This window comes from Ahaetulla prasina, chromosome 12, assembly GCF_028640845.1.
Source record: "Ahaetulla prasina isolate Xishuangbanna chromosome 12, ASM2864084v1, whole genome shotgun sequence".
NCBI lineage: Eukaryota > Metazoa > Chordata > Lepidosauria > Squamata > Colubridae > Ahaetulla > Ahaetulla prasina.
In genome coordinates this window covers 10,928,974-10,955,986 of record NC_080550.1, presented here as the reverse complement: position 1 = coordinate 10,955,986, position 27,013 = coordinate 10,928,974, and the positions used below count along the sequence as shown (strand labels likewise).

The following is a 27,013-nucleotide window of genomic DNA, read 5'->3' as shown; positions in this document are numbered from 1 at the left end:
GAGAGTGATTGGCCCAAAGTCTCCCAGCTGGCTTTCATGTCTAAAGCTGGACTAGAACTCACCATCTCCTGGTGATTGGCCCAAAGTCATCCAGCTGGCTTTCGTGTCTAAGGTGGGACTTGAACTCATGGTCTCCCACTTTCTAGTCTGATGTCTTAACCATTAGACCAAAGTGGCTTTCAGTCTGTTTCAGTTGCACTGAAGGAAATGGTCCTATGACATCTAATCAGGTTACCAAAAGCCGTGGTGGCGCAGTGGTTAGAATGCAGTACTGCAGGCTACTTCTGCTGACTGCTGCCTACCAGCAGTTCGGCAGTTCGATTCTCACTGGCTCAAGGTTGACTCAGCCTTTTATCCTTCCAAGGTCGGTAAATGAGAACCTAGATTGTTGGGGGTGGGGGGGGGGCGGGCAATATGCTGACTCTTTAAATCACTTAGAGTGGGCTGTAAAGCTAGCTTTGGTTGGATTGAGAAAGAGTGACTGGCCCAAGGTCAGCCAGCTGGCTTTCGTGTCTAAGTCTGGACTAGAACTCACCCTTTCCTGGTGATTGGCTCAAAGTCACCCAACCAGCTTTCATGCCTAAGGCAGGACTGGAATTTACAGTCTCCTGGTTTCTAGGCCCAGGACCTTAACCACTACATCAAACTGGCTTTCCCAGTTTGAAATATCAATCTGAAAAAAAACAAAAAACTTTCAGATCATTTTTAATAATGTCTTTTATAAAGACAAACTGTCACGCGGTATATAAGTCTAAGTGCTACTGCTGTCTGTTCTAATAACGATTGACATTTAAGTCCCATCAACTCTTCTCTAGAATTTTAATGACCATGCTCTATTAAGTCAAATGTGACCCAACATCAGTGGGGAAATCCTGCCGGTTCTGTCCGGCTCGTGCGGTTTGGCGAACTGGTAGCAGCCGCAGTGCAAGGCTCCACCCACCCACCCAGCCAGCCAGCCAGCCAGCCAGCCAGCCAGCCAGATGTTGTTACTTCCTGGTTTTAACCAGGAAGTAACCCATTTTTGACCTCTGCACATGCGCAGAAGGCTTTGCACATGCACAGAGGATCAAAAATTGGTCCTGATGATGGTGCACACACTTCCAAACTGGTAGGGAAGGATTTCACCCAACATTATGCTGTTTTACAATTCTTCATCATCTCTACCAAATGCATCATTTCACCAAAAATAATCAGTATGGATTTAATAGATGATTCTCTGTAAAGCTTACATAGGGAAGGATGGCACCTAATTTGAAACAGCTGTTTGGATCATGATTGCTTGTGTAATGTTAGTGTTACAATGCTATTTAACCGTGTTACTTTAATCTATAGTTTTATATTTTTTTATGCAACGCAATCTGCCTAGAATCTTTGATGATGCAGTATACAAAACCATGTAATAAAGAGGTGAAGGTAGGTAGCTCAGATGATATTTACATCTGTATGAACATAAACTTTCATAATCAAGATCCAGCTCTGAATCCCACTTTTTTTTCTAAAAGGAAAAAAAAAACATTATTTGCAATAAAGTCTCCCAAAATATTAAAAATCATATTTAAAGCATTCTCATAAAATGTGTATAAGGAAGAGACAAGCTTAATTCTCAAAGGCTCCATTATCAGAGCAAAAATTAATATTTGTACTGTTTCCAAATTGGAATAAAATTGCAAAGATGCAAACGCCCTCCTATATCATAATCTATAAAGCTGTTGCAAATGTTAAATCAGCTGTAAAAATGATTTAAAATCTATGTGAATAATTTTATTAAACTGATTTAAACCTGCATTTTATGCCACCTTCATTTATTAGCAGTATCTCGGGCAACAACGCCTTTAAAAAGAGATTTGCATGAATATAGCATAGCTAAAAATACAGCCGTCTTCTTTAGGCTAAAGATTTCTACATAAGAATGTCACTCCCTAAAACAGGAGAAGCCAACATTTGTGACAATAATGAAATCAGTAATCCTAATCCATAATAGATGTGTAAAAGTATAACTAGAGTAGCATAGAAATATACTCTTTCTTTCATTCATAAAGTTAGAACAAGAACCTGGGCGGCTGACAATACATTCCTGACTGATAGCAGATGAACCTATTATTCCTTCATAATAATAAAGATGATGAATGAAATACTAACTAGTTATAGGATAAATGTGCACCAAAGTGTTCGGATTTTCCACAAATTAATGAGGAAATGAGAAGGCTGGAATGGGATGAAAAGAATGACGTGGAAAGATCAGCAAAAAATGAATCAAGAAGCAAACTCAATACTGACCATGTCTTCCATTGCTACTAAGGGCAGGTTAAGAAGACATGGAGACTTATCATGGTCAACCCAGATAGGTTGAAATAGGATTGTCATGGCTGCATCTCTCCTATCCAAGCTCCATGAGCTGACAGCCTGACATTAGCAACAGGGTGGATGGTGGGGGGGAGGATTGGAACACCAGGAAGAATGTGGGGTGGGGGGACAGAAGCCCAGCTGCACCTTGTGAGAAGTTTCAGCCAGCCAAGGTCAACTATCAAAAACCTGTTTCCTAAACCAGGGGTCTCCAACCTTGGCAACTTTAAGACTTGTGGACTTCAACTCCCAGAATCCCTCAGCCAGCTTTAAAGTCCACAAGTCTTAAAGTTGCCAAGGTTGGTCCCTGTCCTAAACAATATACAAGCACCTACCATATTTTTCGGTGTATAAGACGTACCTTAGTTTTTGGAGAGGAAAATAAGAAAAAAGCTGGTTGGCAGGTGGATCGGCCTCCAGAAGTTGGAAATGTTCCAACAACAAAGGAGGTTTCTAAGAAGAGATTGGACAACCATTTGTCTGAAATGGTAGAGGGTTTCTTTTTTGGGAAGGGACTTGGACTAGAAAACCTCCAAGGTCCCTTCTAACTCTGTTATTCTGTTATAAAGTACCTTGGCGTTCCCATATTAGCCACATCTACTTTCTGTGCTTTTCACCTTTTATCCCCTGACCACACAATGACTATAGAGATGACACGACCACCAGCAAGGTTTTATTAGAGTAATATTCACATCCTTTTGTGTCTGTGTGTGTGTCTCTGTATAGCTGAATGCAAAGGAACAGACTGAGCTCACCCAAGATCTTGATCTTTAGCATCATTTCCCCCAAAAGTTAATTTCTGTGATTAATGCAATATACTAAAGCCCATAAATCTGATCATCTGAAAGATTAAAATTAGGAATTATTGGCAGCTGATAGAATAGAAGTGCTGACAGGAGGCAGATTTCCTCAGATGTCCATCTAAATGTTGGAATATATATTGATTATGATATGACAAGGTAAAGAACCTGCCATAAATCTAAACTCTATTAGATTAACACAGGCATTCAATTAACATAGAAATGACAGGCCGAGAGAAAGGCTCACAATGAACATCTATTCATTTCGAAAGTTTGACCGAATGTTCATCTGAAATAACCATTCAGGGGTTTTTAGAATGGGCAAGCAAAATCAAAGATATAAACGAAGGCAGTCCTTTGACATATTCTGTTCAGGATAATTGTATTTGGGGCTTAAGAACGCACACAGGGAGGGCTTTTCACAAAATTATAATGTGTAGCAAGGGAGGCAGGACTACCTCCATCGGCTTGATTTCAAGGCTTTGGGTTTTGCTGTTGTGGTCTGCCAGAAGCCTGCGGAGCTGGCAATGAAGTCGGACAGCGATGATGCTAAGGAAGAACATGGGCCAGTCCTGGAGGCTGGGGAAGGCCCAGATGAGGGCTCTGCGTCGGAGACTGAAGTGGGGTCAGGGCCATCAGGGAGTGATGGGCTGACTCCGGAGCCTCCAGAGGCTGACAGTAGTGAGGCAGAGGAACAGGAGGAGCCTGTTCCTAATGCACACATGAGAAGAGCTGCCAGAAGGCAAGAGCAGCTCAAGCAAAGAGGATGACTCGGGAGTAGGGCCAAGAGATGATTGGCTCCTCCCATAAGGTTTAAAAGACCAGCAACGGTGTTGGGCTCTTTGCCAGAAAACAATGTTGATAGCTTCGTCTTGTTGCATTTATTTTGTATCTGTGTCTTCTGAACTTTTGCCAAGAAAGGCCTTTGGCAGTTTGCCTAATTGGACCAAAGTTGGTGATAAGACTGAGGAATTGTGTTGGGAGGAATTTGCTTTAATTTAGTTGAACTATGCTGAGAATGAAGAAATTCTCAGCTGTTCGAATAAGGTTTGCTTGTTTTTGCACGGACTGAGTTTCCTACTACTTACTTGGGCCTGGATCACAACATTTGCTGCCTTGGTTGTCAAAACCAGGGCTGACATTCAAATGAAAATTTGGTTGATAATCACAGCAATTATAAATAATAAAACAATAACAAAGGAACGTTCTCGTATAATATTTGTAGCTCAGGGTTGACCTGAGGGGTCCTTGACTACTTTGGCAGCTTCTTCATTGGGGTATCACCAGGGAATTTCTAGAAGCCTGGCAGTCTGACAAATCAGCCATCGATAGACACATAGACTTTAACAACATCTGTAGCAGTGGTGGTGTTCACTTACCTTCGCTACCGGTTCGCAAATGGGAGCCCGTGCGCCACCTCTGCACATGCGCAGGACCTTCTGCACATGCGCAGAGCATCAAATATGGGACATGAAGACATCGGGTGGGCAGAGCCTCCCGCAGCCGCTGCAACAGGTTTGCCTGAACCAGCTAGAACTGGCTGAATACCACCACTGATCTGTAGACTATGCAAAAGAGACTATCGTCACCCAGTCCAAAAAGGGAACAAAAAGAGTCCAGCACCCTGATCAGCATAGATGAATTCCAAGGTTAATATCAGACCAACGATCAAGTAAACAAGACCCCAATCAAGAAATTGCCGAAGAAGTCAACAGTAAACAGCTCAACCAAAGAATCTCTAAGACCAAGCCCACCAACACTGACAGGGCAAGACAGTAGAATAGTGATGGCGAACCTTTTTGCTGTCGCATACCAAAAGTGCGGGGAGCGCAAGGGGGAAGGTCACACGCGTGTGTGCCCACACCCGTAATTCAATGTGCCCCATCCCCCTGTGCATGCATGCAATGGCATGGTAAGCCCGGTAGGCCCGTTTTTTGACCTCCCCTGGCTCCAGAGGCTTCCTTGGAGCCTGGGGAGGGCGAAAACGGCATTCTCCACCCCTCCAGAGACCCTCCGGAGGCCAGATACAGCCTGTTTCCTGACTTCCGGTGGGCCCGGAAGGCTCGAAAATCAGCTGCCTGGTGCATGCATGCCAGAGCTGAACTAGGGCAATGCTCTCATTCCCACCGATATGCCTCCGTGTGCCACCTGTGGCATGCATGCCATAGATTCGCCATCACAGCACTAGAATATAAACTAATAGCAAACTGCACTCTTTACTAGCGACTGATGATGTTACCTAGTGTGGGTAATGAAACAAGAAAACAAGCAAGCTCAGAGAGCACCAAGGAGCCCTAAAGGAACAACCTACAATCAAAGTGACCCAGTGAAGAAGTCCTTCTGCTTATTACCTATCCATAGAAGAAAATTGCCGAACAGAACCTTAAGGACTTGAATAATTTAGAAAACACATTTTTCCCTAATACTTCAGGGGGAGAAAAATGGTAAAAATATTTGCAAGTGTGTGAGGGCACGAACGTAGCACCTGGCTGCTTCTTTAAAGTAGCTAAATCTTTTTTTTCCCAGCATTGCACATCTGCCCTCTACTGCTGCCATAATGATGCTACAACCGCTATGAAGAGCTGCAGACAGATGTTATACTGCCATGTCCCCCCGCCCCAATCCACCCTGTCCTCTGAAATTCTTTTTCAGAAGACAACCACATCCTTAGAAGGTGCCTATGAGAGGAAATATGATTTTTTTTCCAGGTTACTTGTTTCTTAAAAAGTGAATTCAGTTCAGGATGTTTTGAGTCCTGAATTCTCCACTATTGGTTTTGATTGGGAACAGAATCATCAGTGCTTGGAACACTTTACCTGACTCTGTGGTCTCCTCCCATAATCCAAAAAGCTTTAACCAAAAACTTTCTACTATTGATCTCACCCCATTCCTAAGAGGACCATAAGGGGCGTGCATAAGCGCACAAACGTGCCTGCTTACTGTTCCTCTCCTATTGTTTTTCTTTTTTCTTTATATATATATATATATATATATATATATATATATATATATATATATATATATATATATATATATATATATATGCTTATACCTCCTTATATTTCCTCATGTATATGTTTATATACTATATAATCTTTTGTGTGATGCTTATATATATTGTTATGACAAATAAATAAATAAATAAATAAAAATAGATAAATAAATAAATCTTGAAAAAAGAAAGTTTTCTATGTTGTTGTTTTTGTTTTGATCGTTAAGTGAATTTGGGAGATTGGTTGTAGGGATTTAGCCCCAAGGAATTATTGTTACATCCGATTTTTCTCCCACTTTGATTGCTTTTTATGTAACTCAAGGCAGTGAACATGCATAATTCTCTATCTTCCTATTTTCCCCCCACAAAGTGAGTTGGGTTGGATTGAGAAAGAGTGACTGGCCCAAAATCACCCAGCTGGGTTTCATGGCTATGGCAGGACTAGAACTCTTAGCCAGTTTTCGTGCCTAACTCAGGGCTAGAACTCACCATTTCCTGCTAATTGGCCCAAAGTTGCCCAACCAGCTTTCATGCCTAAGTGGTGGGATTCAAATAATTTTCAACCAGTTCTCTGCCCTAATGACCTGCTGGGTGGGTGTGGCCATGGTGGGCGTGGCCAGGGGTGTGTGACAGGCAGCACTCGGCCTCCTGCCCCCCCGGAGCAAAAACTGGCCACAGGGGAGACATACCGCCCCCCCTCATGGCCTCTTTTGGGACTAGGAGGCCTCCCTGCATTTACCTGGGCAAGGAGGTGAGGACTCCTGGAAGGGGCGGGGAGGGGCGGAGCCAGCCAGCAATCTAGCTACCGGTTTGCCCAAACCGGCCTGAACCACCTGACTAGAACTTACAGTCTCCTGGTTTCTAGGGCAGGATCTTAACCACTACACCAAACTGGCTTTCCCAGTTTGAAATATCAACCTGAAAAAAAAACTTTCAGATCATTTTTAGTAATGTCTTTTTTTAAAAAAAAACAAAAAACCAAACATCTTTTGATTTGTCTATACTCTTTTTCAACAAGGATCAGCAGACCAGAAGTTTTTAAAACGACAATTCCCAGCGTCCCAGCCCGGCCTGAGCAACACTGAAAGATGTCAGAGCTATTACTTCAGGAATATCGGAGGGCCAGGTAACTCTCATTTCTACTCCATATATTATAATTAACGTCCAGATTATTGTCAGAGGTTTTTCTCATTCCTACATGAAATGCAGACGTTACTCTCGATGTGCTTTATACAAAGCAGGCGTTGTCGCTGACATCTCCCATAAATGTCAGCGCTAACTCCGGATGATGCCCCTGAATTCAGAAATTAAGACTTCTAGAAAAATCCGGAATTTTCCCAAGACAATATAACTTCCAGTCAGAGAGATTCATCAAAACTGATTTAATTAAAATCACACTAGAAATCCGAATGGGTAGTGAGCAAGGAAACGATAGGTCTGCTAATTTCCAAATAGATTTGATGGAATAGTTTATTTCTACATTGGGGATCCATGGAGGATCATCCATTTTCTGCAAAAGGGCGGGTGGGTGGGGTGGAAAATCTGTTTCCTGGGAGGCAATTCATGTGAATGAAATACACACACATACACACGCACGCACGCACAAAAGGCTACAAACAAAAAAAAAATTGCTTTCAGAGAATCAAACAGAAATAAGTCGAGAAGAGCAGCTGGGAAGGAGGAAAAGATAACCCTGAAGAAAAGATGGCATTGACTGTATTGAAGTTATTTTGGCATAATGGCAGCGTAAATGAGCACCATCTGGTCAAAAGTGAGAAAGGAAGAACAGATGACTGGAAGCAGAGAGGAATAGAAGCATAAGGAAAGGAGGGCAGGGATTAATTTGCAGCCTTGAACATTTGAAGGCACTTTACTGTCAGGAATCCTCTGCTCCCCTCCCCCCACCCCAATGTCCCAAACTCACTGGCGCACCAAGGTTGACCCTATGCTACAACCTCCCAAAGTGCAAAACATCCGCTTCCTCCTCCTGTAACAGGATAACAGGGTTGGAAGGGACCTTGGAGGTCTTCTAGTCCAACCCCCTGCTCAAGCAGAATAGCCTATACCATTTCAGACAAATGGTTGCACAATCTCTCCTTAAAAACTTCCAGTGATGGAGCACCGACAACTTCTGGAGGCAAGTTGTTCCACTGATTAATTGTTCTGACTGTCAGGAAATTTCTCCTTCGTTCTAGGTTGCTTCTCTCCTTGATTAATTTCCGTCCGTTGTTTCTTGTCCTGCCTTCAGGCGCTTTGGAGAATAGCTTGGCTTCCTCTTCTTTGTAGCAACCCCTGAGATATTGAAACACTGCTATCTTGTCACCCCCTACTCCTTCTTTTCATTAAACTAAACCTACCCAGTTCCTGAAACTGTTTTTCACAAGTTTTAGCTTCCAGTCCCCTAATCATCTTTGCTGGTCTTCCTTCCTTCCTTCCTTCCTTCCTTCCTTCCTTCCTTCCTTCCTTCCTTCCTTCCTTCCTTCCTTCCTTCCTTCCCTCTTCTTTCCTTCCATCCTTCTTCCTTCCTTCCTTCCTCTTTCCTTCCTTCCTTCCTTCTTCCCCCCTCCCTCCCTCCCTCCCTCCTTCCTTCTTTCCTCCCTTCTTTCCTTCCTTCTTCCCCCTCCTTCCTTCTTTCCTCCCTTCTTTCCTTCCTTCTTCCCCCTCCCTCCTTCTTTCCTCCCTTCTTTCCTTCCTTCTTCCTCCCTTCTTTCATTCCTTCGTTCCTTCCTCCCTTCCTCCCTCCCTCCCCTCTTCCTTCCTTCCTTCCTTCCTTCCTTCCTTCCTTTTTCTTTCCTTCCTTCTTTTCTTCCTCCCTCCCTCCCTCCCTATCCATGGCAGCTCTTTGCAAATCACTTTGCAACTGATAGCAAATCAGTTGCAAAGCAGAATTGCTAGAGGAACGAAGAACAGGATCCTAAACATATAAACTATTTTTTTAATCCAATTAAATTATTTCAAAGAGATAAATGGAACATGCAATAGATTGATGAGGACAGAGAGCATTGTACAGTAGATACTGCACAGACTTTTATTAAATTTGATGTGCTACTCTCATGCAATGTAGGGGAGGTTGATATTGGGCTACCGGGTTGATATTTGAGTCTTATCTGGCTTCCTTTGAATAAGACTGGCTAACACTTAATCTTGAGAATGTGTATTTTGGATGGCAATACAGGTATCCCAATTTCATTACATATTAAAACACCGGTGGTTTTTTTTTCTTTGTTTATTTATATTGCAAATATCCAGAATGGGGCTAGATCAGGGGGTCTCCAACCTTGGTCACTTTAAGACTTGTGGACTTCAACTCCCAGAGTTCCTCAGCCAGCAAAACTGGCTGAGGAATTCTGGGAGTTGAAGTCCACAAGTCTTAAAGTGGCGAAGGTTGGAGACCCCTGGGCTAGATCAACCATAGAAACATCTATGGATGCCTTGAGTTAGAATCTACTATCCCTGGTGTACCTTCTTCAGGGAATAATTCACAATGCCAGTTTCAAGGATGTTTATTTTGAGATCATTAGGATCAACATCTTTACTTTTCATAACACAGAATAGAAGAAGCAAGATTCCTATCAAATGGGTTGTGAAAAATTTGAAAAAGAAATTGGATCAAACAAACAAGCGGTCCTGGGCTCAGGGCCAAGTGTTCATCGATAAATCATTTCACTTATAAAATGAAAGGCGGGTCTGTCCTGTACGGTGTTAATTGGCACCGGAAGTTGACAGGATACAACATAGATTCTGTAGATCCTGAACTTGCAAATAATAAGGTGCAATTGAAAGCACTGGTTTTAATCTACAAAAGACGAATGAAGGAGAACATTTGTAGCTCAGGATTAAAATGAGAGGTCCTTGGTGTTCCATGAGCTTTTCTTGCAGACGTTTCATTACCAAACTAGGTAACATCATCAGTGTGTTAGTCAAGCTCAGAGAGCATCACTCTACAAAGTCCTTACGGCTAAGCACTTGCATACCTGCAGGATTCCTTTTCCTGATCTGTATCAGCCTGACCAGCTACAGAAATGAAAGAAAAAGCCAGAGGTGCGATTCAGCAGGTTCTGACCAGTTCTGGAGAACCAGTAGCGGGAATTTTGAGTAGTTCAAAGAACTGGTAAATGCCACCTCTGACTGGCCCCACCCCCATCTATTCTCTGCCTCCCAAGTCCCAGCTGATCGGGAGGAAATGGGGATTTTGTAGTATCTTTCCCCTGGAGTGGGGAGGGAATGGAGATTTTGCAGTATCCTTCCCCTGGAGTGGGGAGGGAATGGAGATTTTGCAGTATCCTTCCCCTGGAGTGGAGAGGAAATGGAGATTTTACAGTATCCTACCCCTGGAGTAGGGAGGGAATGGAGATTTTGTAGTATCCATCCTCTGGACTGGGGTGGGAATGGGGATTTTGCATTATCCTTCCCCTGGAGTGGGGAGGGAATGGAGATTTTTCAATATCCTTCCCCTGGAGTGGGGAGGGAATGGAGATTTTGCAGTATCCTTCCCCTGGAGTGGGAGGGAATGGAGATTTTGCAGTATCCTTCCCCGAGGAGTGGTGAGGGAACGGAGATTTTGCAGTATCCTTCCCCTGCCATGCCAACCAAGCCCCGCCCACCAAGCCATGCACCCACAGAACCGGTAGTAAAAAAAAAAAATGGATTTCACCACTGACCCAACAGGCCACGATTTTGGGAGAAAGATAGGCAATGATCTGCTGAAATCTCTCTATGGTCGGTCGTAACGGCAAGCGGATTGCCAAGCGCCCAAATTTTGTTCATGTGACCGCAGGAATGTTTCAGCAGCCATAACTTTGGGCAGGGGGGGTCATAAGTCCCTTCATTTAGCAAGTCCACCATCATTTCTAACAGTTATTCACCGAATGGTCATAGGCGGAGGTCTGCCTGTATCATCAAAAGCAAAGGGCCGCCTCATTCTCACAGGAAAAAAAACATACCTAAAACTGTCTCAAAGGTGCTTTTTTTTCAGGTGGCCACTGGACTTCCTTGTTTGTTTATTTTATTTATTATTTATTTTATTAGATTTCTAGACCGCCCTTCTCCCGAAGGACTCAGGGCGGTGTACAGCCAAGGTAAAAAGAAACAATGTACAATTAAAAGTAAATTAAAAAACCTTATTATACAATTTGGCTGAAAATTAAAATAGTTAAAAATCTAAAAACCCCAGTTTAAAACTTAAATAAAATTTAAAATTCTAAATCTAGACAATTTAAGAAAGCCCCGCGCAAACAAACAAATATGTTTTCAGTTCGCGGCGAAAGGTCCGAAGGTCAGGTATTTGGCGTAAACCAGGGGGAAGTTCATTCCAAAGAGTTGTTTGTTTGTTTGTTTTTTCCTTTTGAAGACGTTTCACTTTCTCATCCAAGAAGCTTCTTCAGCTCGGAAAAAGCACCTTTGGGACAACCATAACCCGAACGACTGAGAATCTCTACCTTCCATATCTAAAAATTATGGGATGTGCTGCCAAATTAATGCTTTGCAGCCAAATCTTCCCTTCCTTTCTGCCTTTTATTCTGGGGGGGAAAAAAATTAAAATAACATACGCTAGACAATTTAATTCAGTCGTATTTTGCTTTCATGTCACTTCTAGAAAAATAATTCCCGTTCCTCCCACCCAGGAAAAGAAAGACCTTTTCCCAGTTTTAAACTAGTTTATTTTCAGGCGGGGGAAAAAAATTCTTCCTCTTTTGCCTGTTCCCAGGTAACCAGCTCCCCCGTGTGGTTAAATGAGGATTTTTCCATCTGGCTATTAAAAGCCACGGAAAATATTTCCACTGCATTCATTCATTCATTCCATTCCATTCGTTTTAGTGGAAGAACCCTCGCCCAAAGGGAGGCCTGCTAGGAAAATCGAAAATATAAATATTCTTACATAAAGCTCCCTTTTGTCTTGTCCTAATTTTACTTCGCTAAGGCCTGCAGATAGAACAATGTGAGGAAGACAAGGGCCATCGCTTCTCATGACTAAACCAATGAAGAACAGAGGAATATATTCATCTGAGCGGGAAACAAAATAGCAGAACTAGGGGGGTGGGGGCGAAATCCCTCATTTTAGAAGGAAGAGACATTTGAAATATTTCCTGCGATTCACTTATATTATCTAGTCCGCCCTTCCCGAACAGTCGTCCAATTCACTGAAAATTCCCATCAAGCGTTGTGTTCTTTTGAGTCCGACAACAGACCTTTTGCCAGATTTTTTTTTTTTTTTTAAAGTTGGCTTTTCATCCAAGGCTTTCCTTTTTCCTTTCTCTTCCTGTCTAATTTTTATAGACAAGGATGAGATTAGGGGAAGGGGCCGATTATCATCTTTTGATACTCTACCCCTCTGGATTTTTACTGAATACATCAAATGGCTTGTCACAGCGGTCATTAAGAGATTATTGGCATCCGGTAGCAGTTATATTAAATATTATTCTAATGTTATATTATTTTAATAGATAGCAGCTTAGTGTTTTAGCATTTCAGTAGATTTTCAGTAGGAGTTCATTACTGATGATGGTAATTTAGCTCTTAATTTTTTCTTAATGCTATAACGTCCGTATTTATAGTATTCGGAGACTATTTTATTTGCACTTTTATGCACTCGGTTAGTAATGTCTTCCTTTTCCTTCTTTTAATCCTTCTTTGTGTTTTATAGTCCAGTTGTACAATATGCTGGTCAGCAGCCATTAAAAAAAAAGGATTTATTTTTTCCCTCCTGTTGTTTTGTTCTTCCAATTCTACTTAAGAGAAGTGCAGCATATTCCTGAGTGACACAAAGGGCAAGATTGCCCCCCACTCAAAAAAAAAATTAGAAGGATAACTTTGGGAACATTTACGATTTTTATTTTTGTTGTGGTTCCAGCCTCAAAATGTTAATCTGCAGCAAGTGGAGAAGAGTCCTCTACTCCTGTACTCACAATAGAATCCCTTATGCCACCAGGCTCGAAATTTTGAGCTTGGACAATCTGGAACTGCGCCACCTGCGCAGTCTGATCTAAGCGTAGTACACAAAATTATCCGCTACAACGTCCTACGTGTCCATGACTTCTTCAGCTTCAACCACAATAATACACGAGCCCACGATAGATGCAAACTCAAGGAAAACCGCTCCAAACTCGATTGCAGAAAATACGACTTCAGCAACCGAGTGGTCAACGCCTGGAATGCTCTACCCGACTGCGTTGTTACATCCTCAAACCCCCAAAATTTTAACCTCAAATTGTCTACTGTGGACCTCACCCCATTCCTAAGAGATCCATAAAGGGCACCAGTGTTTCTACCGTCCCTGTCCTACCATCCCCATTTATTTGTATTCATTTCCTTCATTCACAGCCTAGGCCTGTTTTTTGCCCTCTGGAGCTGAACTAGGGTATTGCTCGCGTGCCCACTGATATGGCTCTGCATGCCACAGGTGTCATAGGTTTGCCATCACGGTTCTAAAGTGTGAGAAAGGTCAGGATCCTACAGTGAGGACCTTTGGGAGAAATCCTTTCATCTTCACAGGGTTCCATTTTCCCTAGATGAAACTGTTTACAGTAACCCACTCACTCCCTTAACAACATGGTTATGTCAACCTTGAAGCGAACTTGGCTGAGGTCGTCTTTGAGGCTTCAGAGTTGCCACAAGGATGAAGAAGGGACAGAGAGGGGGGAAATAGATAGGTGGGCATTTGTAGCAGTGGTGGGTTTCAATTTTTTTTACTACTGGTTCTGTGGGTGTGGCTTGGTGGGTGTGGCTTGGTGGGCGTGGCAGGGGAAGGATACTGTAAAATCTCCATTCCCTCCCCAATCCAGGGGAAGGTTACTGCAAAATCCCCATTTTCTCCAGATCAGCTGGGACTCGGGAGGCAGAGAATAGATGGGGGCGGGGCCAGTCAGAATTTTTACTACTAGTTCTCTGATCTACTCAAACTTTCTGCTACCGGTTCTCCAGAACTGGTCAGAACCTGCTAAAACCCACCTCTGATTCATAGTCAAAACAAAAAGTTTTCTTGGGTGAACCAAGGTCATTCTAGCAGGTGACTGAGAAGAGGAGTGGCCAGCACCTCTATTGGACTATGTGACTGATGACTGAGGGGAAAGGGGGGAACTTTTACTTTTTAATCAGGTGAAAACCACAAGAACTTTCAAAGTTGGTTTTCACCGGTTGTGCCAATATGATGTATCCAATCAACTGTTCTTTGAGGAATCTACCTGCCTCAGAGTTCTGCTTTCTATTGGAATGCTGACAGGGTTTCATTTTTCTAATAGGGAACAGAAAGGATGGAAAATTTGACGGATCCATATAATCAATAGGATCCAGGGTGTTTTTTTCTTTCCTGAAATGATTTGTATCGACAACCATCTTAAACACAACTCTGGACAGCTCACAACAATGAAACCAGTCACTATAAAATCGTAAACCATAAGATAAAAACAAACAAACAAATAAATCCAGAACCTCAATCACCCCCTTGGGATGCCCGATAAAGAGGTCCAGATATGCTCATTCTATCCCAAACTTTGGATAACTAGTTCTATTCTATTCTATTCTATTCTATTCTATTCTATTCTATTCTATTCTATTCTATTCTATTCTATTCTATTCTATCCTATCCTATCCTATCCCTATCCCTATCCCTATCCCTATCCCTATCCCTATCCCTATCCCTATTCCATTCCATTCTATGGTTAGAATGCAGTATTGCAGGCAAATTCTGCCCACAGTCTGGAGTTCAATCCACACAGGATGATGATGATGATGATGATGATGATGATGATGATGATGATGATGATTCTGTTGCTTTGCATTTACGCTGAGACCTTTTGCACTGGAGGCAAATTCCTTGTGTGTCTTATCACACTTGACCAAATAAAATATCTAGTTCAGTTCAGTTCAGTTCAGTTCAACTCAACTCAACTCAACTTAACTCAACTCAACTCAATGCAACTCAGTTCAACTCAACGAACTAAATACATCTGGACATATTTAGACTTTTCCATCTTTTCTCCAGGGCTGTATCACAACCCTTAACGATTTGAGCAATGCACGAAGGCTGTATTATGCTAGGACAAAGCAGGAAAGAGAATTAAAAGTCTAAAATTATGCATTTGCAGCCTCCAAAGAGTTTGCGCACAGAGGGAAGTTTCAGACAGGGCTGACACTACTGTCCAATTGAATGGATCAAAAACGACTCTGGACCTTTGGTGAGTTAGGACAGCTTTTACGATCCTTGCTTGGAGAAGAAGTAGTCCACCCCTCGTGATTTAATACTCAAATCTGTGAATTTTAATAACTGCCACTACTTATCGGGCCCCATCTATCATCTTACTGCCTTTGCAGCTGTTGATGCTTTTAAAGCAGCCTCATCATAGATTCAAAAAGCCTAACGCAGACAAAAAATTGGCAGACAAAAAAAAGGGAACCATATGCTTACTTGACCTAGGATTACATAAACCTGTTATTCAACATAGAGAGGGGGATTACAGCATTACTTTTTACTAAGTTGCTTTTCATATGGAAATTTCTTTTCACAGCCAAGAGCTGCATTTAATGGCATCAACAGGAGGGGAAGGGGAGAAAAAAAATAATCTCTATTTTTAGCTCCCCGATCATGGACATATAGATTTTTTTATACTGTCTGCAAGCATGCATTAATGTTAATTTCACAATTCTCCTTTGTATTTCATTTAATGTCACAATCTGCCATAAAACCTTGCCAAGTTTTTTTTTTTTTTTAACTGTCATGTTAATTCTGAGACCTATTTTGCGCTCTTTGACATTTCAGGACAGAACATGGCAGTAAAAATAGATTAAAAACAGCTTATAAGTATTATAAAATCAGGAACTTTGCAGATGGCGAAATTAGATCTGCTCAGTGGAAATCCAGCAATTCAAAGCACTTCAAAAAAAGAGAGAGAGAGAGAGAAAGGCAAAGAAAAAAAGTGTGTGTATTCATTGGGAAGATAAACATATTTTTTTGTCACCAAGGCCTGCTGCTTTCCAAATGGGGAAAGGGAAACGAACACACACACACACACAGCAAAAAAAAAGTAAGAAAGTTATTTTCTTTTTAAGCATCGCTCTGAATGTAGACACTAGAATCCATGTCAGTATTTAGTTTCAAACAGTTTCAGTACTGTATAAATAAGAGTATAATAACAGCAAGGCTCCTGCTCAGTTCAAAGTTCACACAAATTATTTCACACAAGGGATTCCTTTGGAGGGTTGTTGTTGTTTTTTCTTCCCCCTTCTGCGTCCAAAAAAATACATTAATGTTCTTTAGATATTAAATGACAATGTCGCACGGTAAGAAATTTGCCGGAATGGACAGGAAACGAGACCCTGATTTTGCAAAAAGAATGTTATTTATTCTCTCTCTTTCTCCCTCTCTCCCTCCCTCTCTCCCTCTCCCTCTCTCTCTCTCTCTCTCTCTCTCTCTCTCTCCTTCTCTCCTTCCTTCTTTTTCTCTCTTTCTCTCTGCTTTTAATCTGTGGTCCATTTCAAAGACACACACCCGTTTGATTTTTCTGCTTTTGTTAATTTCAGGAAGTTGAAAAGGGACTCCTCTCAAACTTTTTTTTTAAGTTGAAATATTCTTTTTTTTTTAGAAATCTGTAACATAAAAAGGAGGGTGTTTTTCCCCCCACTTTCCCTCTTCTCCCCTTTAAGGGGCTCTTATTATTTCCATCATCCTTCTAGAGTCGTTGATGAATAGCCACGTCCTTTGCCAAACTCCGCCCATTCGCTTTTTTTTCCCCCAAAGATTTTCCTCCTTATTTACTCAGCCTTTTTCCCACAGCCTAGACACAGCCGTCAAAGGGGGTTTAAAGAAAACACTGTATTAACATGAAACGGGGGGGGGGGGGAGAGGCATTCCGTTCCAAATTGATCTCCTAATACTTAATGTTGAAATGATAATTGGTGGAGCCTGCATTGAGGGAGGGAAAAAAATCAAATGAAATCGAGTGAAATCAAAGCAAGAGAGGAAACAAAACCCTCACTACTTTCTCTCTTTCTTTCTCCCTTCCTGCAAAGTATTTTATCTTAGTTGGGGCATTCAGAGAAACCCAACAGAAACATTTAAAAAGAAGAAGAAGAATTGGAGGGGGAAACGCAGCCTCTCCCCCCACCCTCTCCCGCCTCCATCCTCTGCTAGAGATTGCTGTCCACAATTCTTTTCAACTGACATAATCCACATTGATTTGTTCAGCAGATAAAATTCTGGCCATTTTGCCCTTTGCAGGAGGAACATAATATCACTCTGTATTCAGGAACAATGTCACATAATGGGATCGGAATGCGCACAAACGTCGGTTCTTGGGTTACGGAGACATCGAAGGCAAAGCTGAGCCTTAATGTGAAAAATCATTACGCACAGATTACTGAATTTGTCTGCATTCTTGCAAGCCTGGGATCGCTTGTCCCGAAAGGATAGCGAAGACACCCAGCCGTTCCGCCCTTTGACACAATCTCCACCACCAAACTGGGTTCACAAATAACTAAACTTGATCACAGTTATGGGTTTGAAGGGGAATGAGGGAGAGAGAGAAGAGGAAAGGGAAGCGGGATTGACAACCAAAGGAAAGACAGTTTATTCCTACCAAAGTTAACTGTTAAAGAACAGCAGCTGTTGTTTTAGGCCCAGTACTCTTCAACAACTTCATCAATGACTTGGACAAGGGGATAGATGGGGAACTCATCAAATTTGCAGATGACACCAAGCTGGCAGGAATAGCCAACACTCCAGAAGATAGGCTCAAGTTACAGAAAGATCTTGACAGACTTGAACATTGGGCGCTATCTAACAAAATGAAATTCAACAGTGAAAAAAGTAAGGTTCTACATTTAGGCCAAAAAAACCAAAATGCACAGGTACCGTATATGTGGTACCTTGCTCAATAGTAGTACCTGTGAGAAGGATATTGGAGTCCTAGTGACAACCATTTAGATATGAGCCAGCAGTGTGCAGCAGCTGCTAAAAAAGCCAGCACAGTTCTGGGCTGCATAAACAGAGGGATAGAATCAAGATCACGTGAAGTGTTAATACCACTTTATAATGCCTTGATAAGGCCACATTTGGAATACTGCATTCAGTTTTGGTCGCAGCAATGTAAAAAAGATGCTGAGACTCTAGAAAGAGTGCAGAGAAGAGCAACAAAAATGATTAGGGGACTGGAGGCTAAAACATATGAAGAACGGTTGCAGGAACTGGGTATGTCTAGTTTAATAAAAAGAAGGACTAGGGGAGACATGATAGCAGTGTTCCAATATCTCAGGGGCTGCCACAAAGAAGAGAGAGTCAAGTTATTTTCCAAAGCACCTGAGGGCAGGACAAGAAGCAATGGGTGGAAACTGATCAAGGAAAGAAGCAACTTAGAACTAAGGAGAAATTTTCCTGACAGAACAATTAATAAATGGAACAAGTTGCCTGCAGAAGTTGTGAATGCTCCAACACTGGAAATTTTTAAGAAAATGTTGGATAACCATCTGTCTGAGATGGTGCAGGGTTTCCTGCCTGGGCAGGGGGTTGGACTAGAAGGCCTCCAAGGTCCCTTCCAACTCTGTTGTTATTATTATTATTATTTGATTCTGCCACATGTAGAGAACCTGGGGGGAAAAAATCTAGATTTCAAAGGCCATTGTGTCAATTGCCTTTTTTTTTTTGTTGGCCATTCCTTGCTACATCAAACAGATCTTTGCAAATAAGACTTTGTTAAGTTTCTTTTTAAAAAACTTTTATTAGGGTTTATTTGTAGCATAAATCACAAATGGAAATGAAGATGAGAAAAAAAAAGCACCAACTGAAGGCACCAACTAGCTGCCATTCACATGTCACACCAGTTCAAAGTCTAGTTAACCATGGTTTGCCAAACAAGTTATTCTTGCCTGAAAGAGGTTAAATCATCATGAATCATGAATCTCTGAACTGGCTGGGGTTATAATAATATAACAAATAGATAGAGAGAAATGAGAGAGAGAGAAGTGTGTGAGAGAGAGAGAGAGAGAGAGAGAGAGAGAGAGAGAGGATAGATAGATAGATAGATAGATAGATAGATAGATAGATAGATAGATAGATAGATAGATAGATAGATGGATGGATGGATGGATGGATGGATAGATAGATGATAGATAGAGATAGAGATAGATAGATAGATAGATAAGGGCCTCTGTGGCTCAGACTGGTAAGACTGTCTGTTATTAACAGCAGCTTCTTGCAATTACTGCAGGTTCAAGTCCCACCAGGCCCAAGGTTGACTCAGCCTTCCATCCTTTATAAGGTAGGTAAAATGAGGACCCAGATTGTTGGGGGCAATAAGTTGACTTTGTATATAATATACAAATGGATGAAGACTATTGCTTAACACAGTGTAAGCCGCCCTGAGTCTTTGGAGAAGGGCGGGATATAAATAGATAGATAGAGATAGATGATAGATAGATAGAGGTAGAGATAGATAGATAGATAGATAGATAGATAGATAGATAGATAGATAGATAGATAGATAGATAGATAGATGATAAAAAATTAATCTAGGGTTGAGATTGCTGACCAAGAAGTTCAGGAACTTTAGAGGATTTTGTCTTTTGTTGGTTATTTATTTGAGTTGATCAACTATTCCAAAGACATGACTTTGCTCAGCTAGCGATTGGCCCAAGATATTAGAAAAACTTCACTGCCAATCTGAATATTATTGTACTTTCAGAAATCGATGTGGGGGATACAGAACCTATAAGTGATTTTTTGCTCAACTCTGGCTTAGAGTAATATGTAAATTCAACCAAGATTTGAATTACATAGACTCTTGATTCTGTATCTGTTAACTGATCAGGGGTCAGAGCTGTTTCCACCGTCATTTTCTAACAAACCACTGCACCTCAGCAGTACAAAATAAGTAGCGATCTCAACACACTGGAAATTTGTTTGAATCTCTTTATTTTGCTCTCCTAGGATTCAAGACAATCACAGCAAGCCACAGAATAAATAGAATGTGATTGTACCTCACATTCAGTGCTGCTGAGATTCTTTTAGGAACTTGACTATCCAAAACTAGTTTAGATTACTAGGAAATTGAACTCCTTAAGTGCGAGTTATCTTTTGGTTAGCCTGCTTTCTTTTCATTTGGAACATGTAGGGAAAAGAATAGAAAAGTGAAAGGGGAGAGGATGAGATGACTTGTGTTGTGTTCATCCCTTCCAGGGGTGAAATTCAAGCAGGTTCTGACAGGTTCTGGAGAACCGGTAGTGGAAATTTTGAGTAGTTCAGAGAACCGGTAGCGGTAATTTTGAGTAGTTCAGAGAACCAGTTGCGGAAATTTTGAGTAGTTCAGAGAACCGGCAAGTACCACCTCTGGCTGGTCCCAGAGTGGGGTGGGAATGGGGATTTTGCAGTATCCTTCCCCTGGAATGGGATGGGAATGGGGATTTTACAGTATCCTTCCCCTGCCACGCCCACCAAGCCATGCCCACCAAGCTATGTCCACCGAACCAGTAGTAAAAAAAAATATAATTTCACCACTGATCCTTTCCCATGTCCAATTAATTAATCAGAATACAGCTGGAGGGGACCTTGGAGCTCTTCTAGTCCAACCCCTTGCTCAAGCAGGGGTCGGACTATATCATTTCAGATAAGTGTCTATCCAGTCTCCTCTTAAAATACTTCCAGTGATGAAGCGCCCCCAACCAAGGGCCTCTGGTGGCTCAGCAGACTAAGTCTGTCTGTTATTAACACAGCTGCTTGCAATTACTGCAGGCTCGAGTCCCACCAGGCCCAAGGTTGACTCAGCCTTCCATCCTTTATAAGGTAGGTAAAATGAGGACCCAGATTGTTGGGGGCAATAAGTTGACTTTGTATATAATATACAAATGGATGAAGACTATTGCTAACATAGTGTAAGCCGCCCTGAGTCTTCGGAGAAGGGCGGGATATAAATTCAAATTTAAAAAAAAAAAATTCTAAAGTTCTGCTGGTTAATTGTTCTCACTATCAGGAATTTTCTCCTTAATTCCTTGATTCATTTCCATCCATTGTTCCTTGTCCTTGTCACACACACACACACACACATCTTTGTGGCAATACTGGAATACTGCTATTCTAGATTCATAGTCTTTAACAGTTTTTTGAAGTTTTCATTCTCTTTCTTGCTTAAATTTGCAAAAGCTTGAGAGAGTCTGGACTTGGCATGACAGCTCAAGAGCCAGGAACCTTGAATCCCTACAACCTTGTTCAACCCATCCCCGGAATTCATGCTTTTCAGAGCTTTTCCAATTCACAGAAGAACTGTTGCTTATAATGGTGAGTGGAACAAAGGACAATAGAAGCAAAATTTTTAGAAAAGACACTTGAGTCACCCTGAATGCAAAACTCACATCTGGGGCCATTCCACACAATGAAGATAAAGAAAACAGACCCTAATTGGCCAGGCGAGGGTGGAAGGTAGGAGGGGGAAAAATCAGTTCTTATTTGATTGGTGCTTCAGATTACAAGATGTGTTGATTGATAATGATGCATATAAAACTTCTCCAAGTTCGTTGAACAATCAAATCTTTCTTCCTTCGTTCGTTCTTTCCTTCCTTCCTTCCTTCCTTTTTTTTTAAAAAAAATGTGATTGCTATCTTATAATTAAGCATTAAGAAATTAGTGCAGCGACTTATCATCACAAATCAGGTATACTCTGCGGCGCACAGGGGAAGCTGAAAGAGAAATGGATATTAAAAACAAAAACAAAACAAAAATCCACCACACACACAAACAGAAAGCCCAACTCAACAAACGATTAGGCTCAATGTTATTAGGTTACCTTCAAAAACTTCTAGTAGTCTCGAGAAAAAGGAAACGACAACCGCAACAGCAACAAAATGACCTACTAATGATGACAAATGATTACTGCCAAATAACACAATCTACTTATATTTCATAAATATTCTATAGATGTCTAGAAATGGGAACTGTTCAAAAGATACAGATGAGTTTGGATGTCTTTATCAGGAATGGTGTTAAAAGCGACAAGAGGAAAGGACAAAATCTAGTAGGTTGGTTCAACAACATAACAGTTCAATTCAGATTCCAAATGCAAGTAATTTTGTAGACTAAATGCAGCTGGAAATAGTAAACCTCCACATCACGGTATAGATATGGGATTGCAGGGTTACAGATAATCCTTGATTTGTGCCTGCTATAGGGACAGGAACTTCTGTCACTGAGATGGTTGCCAAATGAGTCACTCCCAATTTCACTAGCCTTTTTTTTTGCTACAGTCGTTACGCAAAACCACAGTCATTAAGTGTATCGTGCAAATCCGTCTCCTCCCTTTTGACTTCCCTTGTGGGAAGCTTGCAAATAGTGTCCCTCGTCCATTGCGACCCTTATAAATGCACGGGGATGCAGCGTTAGCCGTAAGTGTAAGGACCAGTAAGTGTAAGTCATATCTTTCAATGTCGTTTGTAATTTGGAACAATTGTTAAATGTTGTAAAGGGAGGAATACCTTTATTATTGCTTTTCCTGCAGAAGCCTTATTTTGCTAGAGGGAAGTAAGATACTGTTTTTATTTAGGAACAACAGTTTGTTGCTTGAAGTCCTTTGCAACCCAAAACGATTGGGCATAAAAAGGATAAGTGATTTATCCCACCCACTAAGTCACAGCTGAATCCAGTTACGCCATAAATTAACTAACCCATTCCAGAAACTGCCATTTTTACTGCCGGTTCTGTGGGCGTGGCTTGGTGGGTGTGGCTTGGTGGGCACGACAGGGGAAAGATACTGTAAAATCTCCATTCCCACCCCATTCCAGGGGAAGGTTACTGCAAAAATCCCAATTTCCTTCCGGTCAGCTGGGAATTGGGAGGCAGAGAATAGAGGGGGGCGGTGGCGGTCAGAATTTGTACTACCGGTTCTCCAAACTACTCAAAATTTCCGCTATCGATTCTCCGGAACTGGTAAGAACCTTCTGAAACCCACCTCTGGTGTAGAGCTCTTGTGTTTTGTTTCTCTTTTTTTTTCCTCCAGTAAATTTGCCTTTTGATCATTGCAGGTGAGAAACCTTACAAATGCCCTCACTGTGATTATGCTGATACCCAATCCGCGTCATTGAAATACCACCTGGAGCGACACCACCGGGAGCGGCAGAATGGCGCTGGATCCCTCTCTGGACAGCCTCAAAGTCAAGAGCACAAAGAAGAAACATCAAGTAAAGGATCCATGTTTGTGAGACCCGAAGTACTGAGAGGAGCCTTCAAGGGACTTCCTGGCATAGATTTCCGAAGTGGGATGGGATCTCAACAGTGGTCACCAGGTCAGAATTTTTACTCCCGGTTCTCTGAACTACTCAGAATTTCTGCAATCAGTTCTCCAGAACTGGTCAGAACCTGCTGAAACCCACCTCTGGTACCCACTTTAATCTGAAGTTCCTCACCTCATATGTTGTGTCTCGTCCGATCTCACCACAGCCAGGGCCTTCTTATCTGCTTCCGAACGCTGAGGAATGTCCTAGTATGCCTCCCGGCCCCAGCCCTGGCTCCATGCCCAGACAGGCTGAAGAGGAGGAAGTATCTCCAGCCCCCAGCTCTGGCTCCATGCCCAGGCAAACGGAGCAACTAGACCCCTCCCCCTCCTCCACAGCATGTGAGCCTGAGGGAGGTCAATTGCCAACAGCTGCAGACTGGAGTGACCCTCGCGTCAGAAGACTTGATAGGCGGAGGCAACAGAAGGAAGGGAGGGGCAGGCCTGGATAAGTGCTGAGTCATGGAGCCACACTCCATGGCCTATATAAAGGATCTGCTTTCTGGCATTCTCTTGAGTCAGGCAAAGTCTAAACATATCTTGCTGAAGTCACTTTCTGGTCTCCTGCCTGCCCTGAGGACTTTGCTAGGACTTTGGCAGAGCTGCAGAGGCATGTTTGATTCGGATTTCCCTGACCCGGCCGTCAGCGGAGGAGTGAGACACGACATCATATACGTATGAGATGACCCCTCTAAACTCAGATTTCTAATCTTGCGTTGCGACTGGAAGTGTATTTCCCTCAACAAATATAGAGGAATACAGAAAGATGTTTGTACAAATACAGACAGTCCTCGATTTACAGCCATTCACTTAGTGACTGTTGAAAGTGACAACGGCACTGAAAGTGACTTATCACCATTTTTCACACTTACGACAGTGTGCAGCCGCCCCACGGTCACACGACCAAAATTCAGATGCTGGGCAGTTGGATCATATTTTTGCTGGTTGCATGGTCCCTGGATCATAGGATCGCCTTTTGCCGCTTCGGTGGCTTAGTTGGTTAAAGCACCTGTCTAGTAAACAGGAGATCCTGGGTTCGAATTCCAGTGGTGCCTCTGGAGCGGGAACTTCCGTTTCTGCATCCAGTTTTAGTCACCACACTATAAAAAAGATGTTGAGATTCTAGAAAGGGTGCAGAGAAGAGCAACCAAGATGATTAGGGGACTGGAGGCTAAAACATACGAAGAACGGTTGCAGGAACTGGGCATGGCTAGTCTAGTGAAGAGAAGGACCAGGGGAGATAGGATAGCAGTCTTCCAATATTTGAGGGGCTGCCACAGAGAGGAGGGGGTCAAGCTATTCTCCAAAGCACCTGAAGGCCAGACAAGGAATAATGAATGTAAACTGACCAAAGAGAGATTCAACCTAGAAATAAGGAGAAATTTCCTGACAGTGAGAGCAATCAACCAATGGAACAGAAGTTGCCTTCAGAAATTGTGGGAGCTTCATCACTGGAAGAGACCGGACTGCCAGCTGTCAGAAATGGTGCTGGGTCTCCTGTTTGGGCAGTGGGTTGGACTAGATGACCTACAAGAACCCATCTAACCCTGTTAATCTGTTTTGCGACCTTCTGACAAGCACAGCCAATGGGGAATCCAGATTCACTTAACAACCACGTTACTAACTTCACAAATGCAGCGATTTCACATAACAATCATGGCAAGGAAGGGTGCAAAACTCGCCGAACCACTGCTAACCATGCTTAGCAGCAGAAATTTCAAGCTCAAGGGTGGTCGTAAGTTGAGCGCCGCCGGTATATCCCTGAGTCAAAATGATGTTGCTTTGATTTGGATTGCTTATCAATAACTCGGGCCTCGCCAGAGAACCGCTACATTTATTTTATTTTATTTTTTGCATCACTTCTCTACTGTTGCCACACGCCATGGATGTTAAGTCTCCTAGCAAAATGACAGGCGTTGCTATTCGACGACAAAGCCACCTTCACATCAAAGTGTTACACGCTGGCATTAAAGATGCATCATCACACCGCTGCTTAGACAGGAGTGTCATCTTCTAAAGCTCAAGAGAGAGCACTGGAGACACGCTAACCTGAGTGTGCCAGATGCACACTTAAAAATATTGACAGTCAACAATTCTGCAGAGATCGGGAGCGAAGGGATGTTGAGGATTGCACGAAAGATGCTTCTTTCTATATCAAAGGCTACAAGTGAGGAATTCAAGGTGGCATAATGAAAACGGCGGTAAGTAATCCATCAAACGTTCCTCCTTGCCTTATGAAAGAATAAGAATTGATGCGTTGCAGACGGAGGTCAACAGCCTCAAAAAAAAAAAAAAAAAACACTTTCTGATCCTAGACTTATGAAAAAATTGTGGTACAATATGCATTTTTATTTAAAGAACTGTAGTATTTTACAGAAAGCTTGTTTCGTCTAGTGGTTAAGGCACTTGACTACAAATCAGGGGATTGTGAGTTCTAGTTCTACTTTAGGTACAAACCCAGCTGGGTGACCTTGGGCCCATCTCTCCTTCCCTCATCTGTCCTTTCCTTTCCTTTCCTTTCCTTTCCTTTCCTTTCCTTTCCTTTCCTTTCCTTTCCTTTCCTTTCCTTTCCTTTCCTCTCCTTTCCTTTCCTTTCCTCTCCTCTCCTCTCCTCCCCTCCCCTTCTCTTCTCTTCCCTCCCCTCCCCTCCCCCTCTCCTTCCTTCCTTCCTTCCTTCCTTCCTTCCTTCCTTCCTTCCTTCCTTCCTTATTTCTTTTCTTTTCTTTTCTTTTCTTTCTTTTGTCCCCCACTCTACCTCATGTCTCTTCCTAGACCATTCAACATATGCCCTATATATTTTTGCCATTATATCCACCAAGCCATAATTTCCAGACTAGAAACTGGGAGATCACGAGTTCTAGTCTCACCTGAAGCACAAAGCCAGCCAGGTGATTTTGGGCCAGCCCCCCCTTTATCAGCCCTAGAAAGGAGGCAGTGGTCAACCCCTTCCCAAATTTTGCCAAGAAAACTACAGGCACTAGTCTAGGCAATTGCCATGAATCAACAATGATTAGAAGGAATACCACACAGGGTCTTCTAAGCTGAATTTAACAACAACAACAAAAATGTAGCGAGAGGGTAATAACTTCCCATATAGGCTGTAAGGATTTTGTAAAACACACACACACTACACACACACACACACGCAGACATGTATGCACACCCAAAAAAGATGGTGACTCGCATGAGAATAAATTAAAAAGAGCTCCTGCAAAATCAAACTTAGCTCTACTTTTAAGTCACAGTTTAACTGAAGTCCCCTGTATATTTTAACAAGAGTTAAGTTGAATCACTAAATCCAGTCTGTCTTGAACAATTCCATGGAAACGTAATCTCATTCAACAGCCCGAACTCTCCGGCAGATGAAAATCCCTGCCTCTGATCTTGAAGCTGGAGGGAAAGTATTTATTTAACTTCCTAAAACAGCAATATTCTCATTTGCTATAATATTACTTATAGTTATATTTTTCCAGAAGTGAATAAAGAAGTCTCTATTTGCATCAGACGTATATATATATATATATATACATCAATGGTTTCTGTCTACCCAGAGATAGGTTTGAACACTCCAGCTGTCTTTCTCAGATAGGTCTTTCCATGCCACCATAATCCGTAAGATAGTGGGCAGAAAACAG

General features: G+C 42.2%; 1 protein-coding gene and 1 non-coding gene across 3 annotated transcripts in view; one reads left to right on the top strand and one right to left on the bottom strand.

Annotated features, from left to right (window-relative positions):
* Positions 1-27,013, bottom strand: part of ZNF536 (zinc finger protein 536) — a 553,139-nt gene that overhangs the window by 39,909 nt on the left and 486,217 nt on the right. The gene's annotated exons all lie outside the window — the stretch shown is intronic.
* Positions 24,360-24,441, top strand: TRNAT-AGU (transfer RNA threonine (anticodon AGU)). The gene has a single exon. It is a non-coding gene; the product is annotated as a tRNA-Thr (tRNA).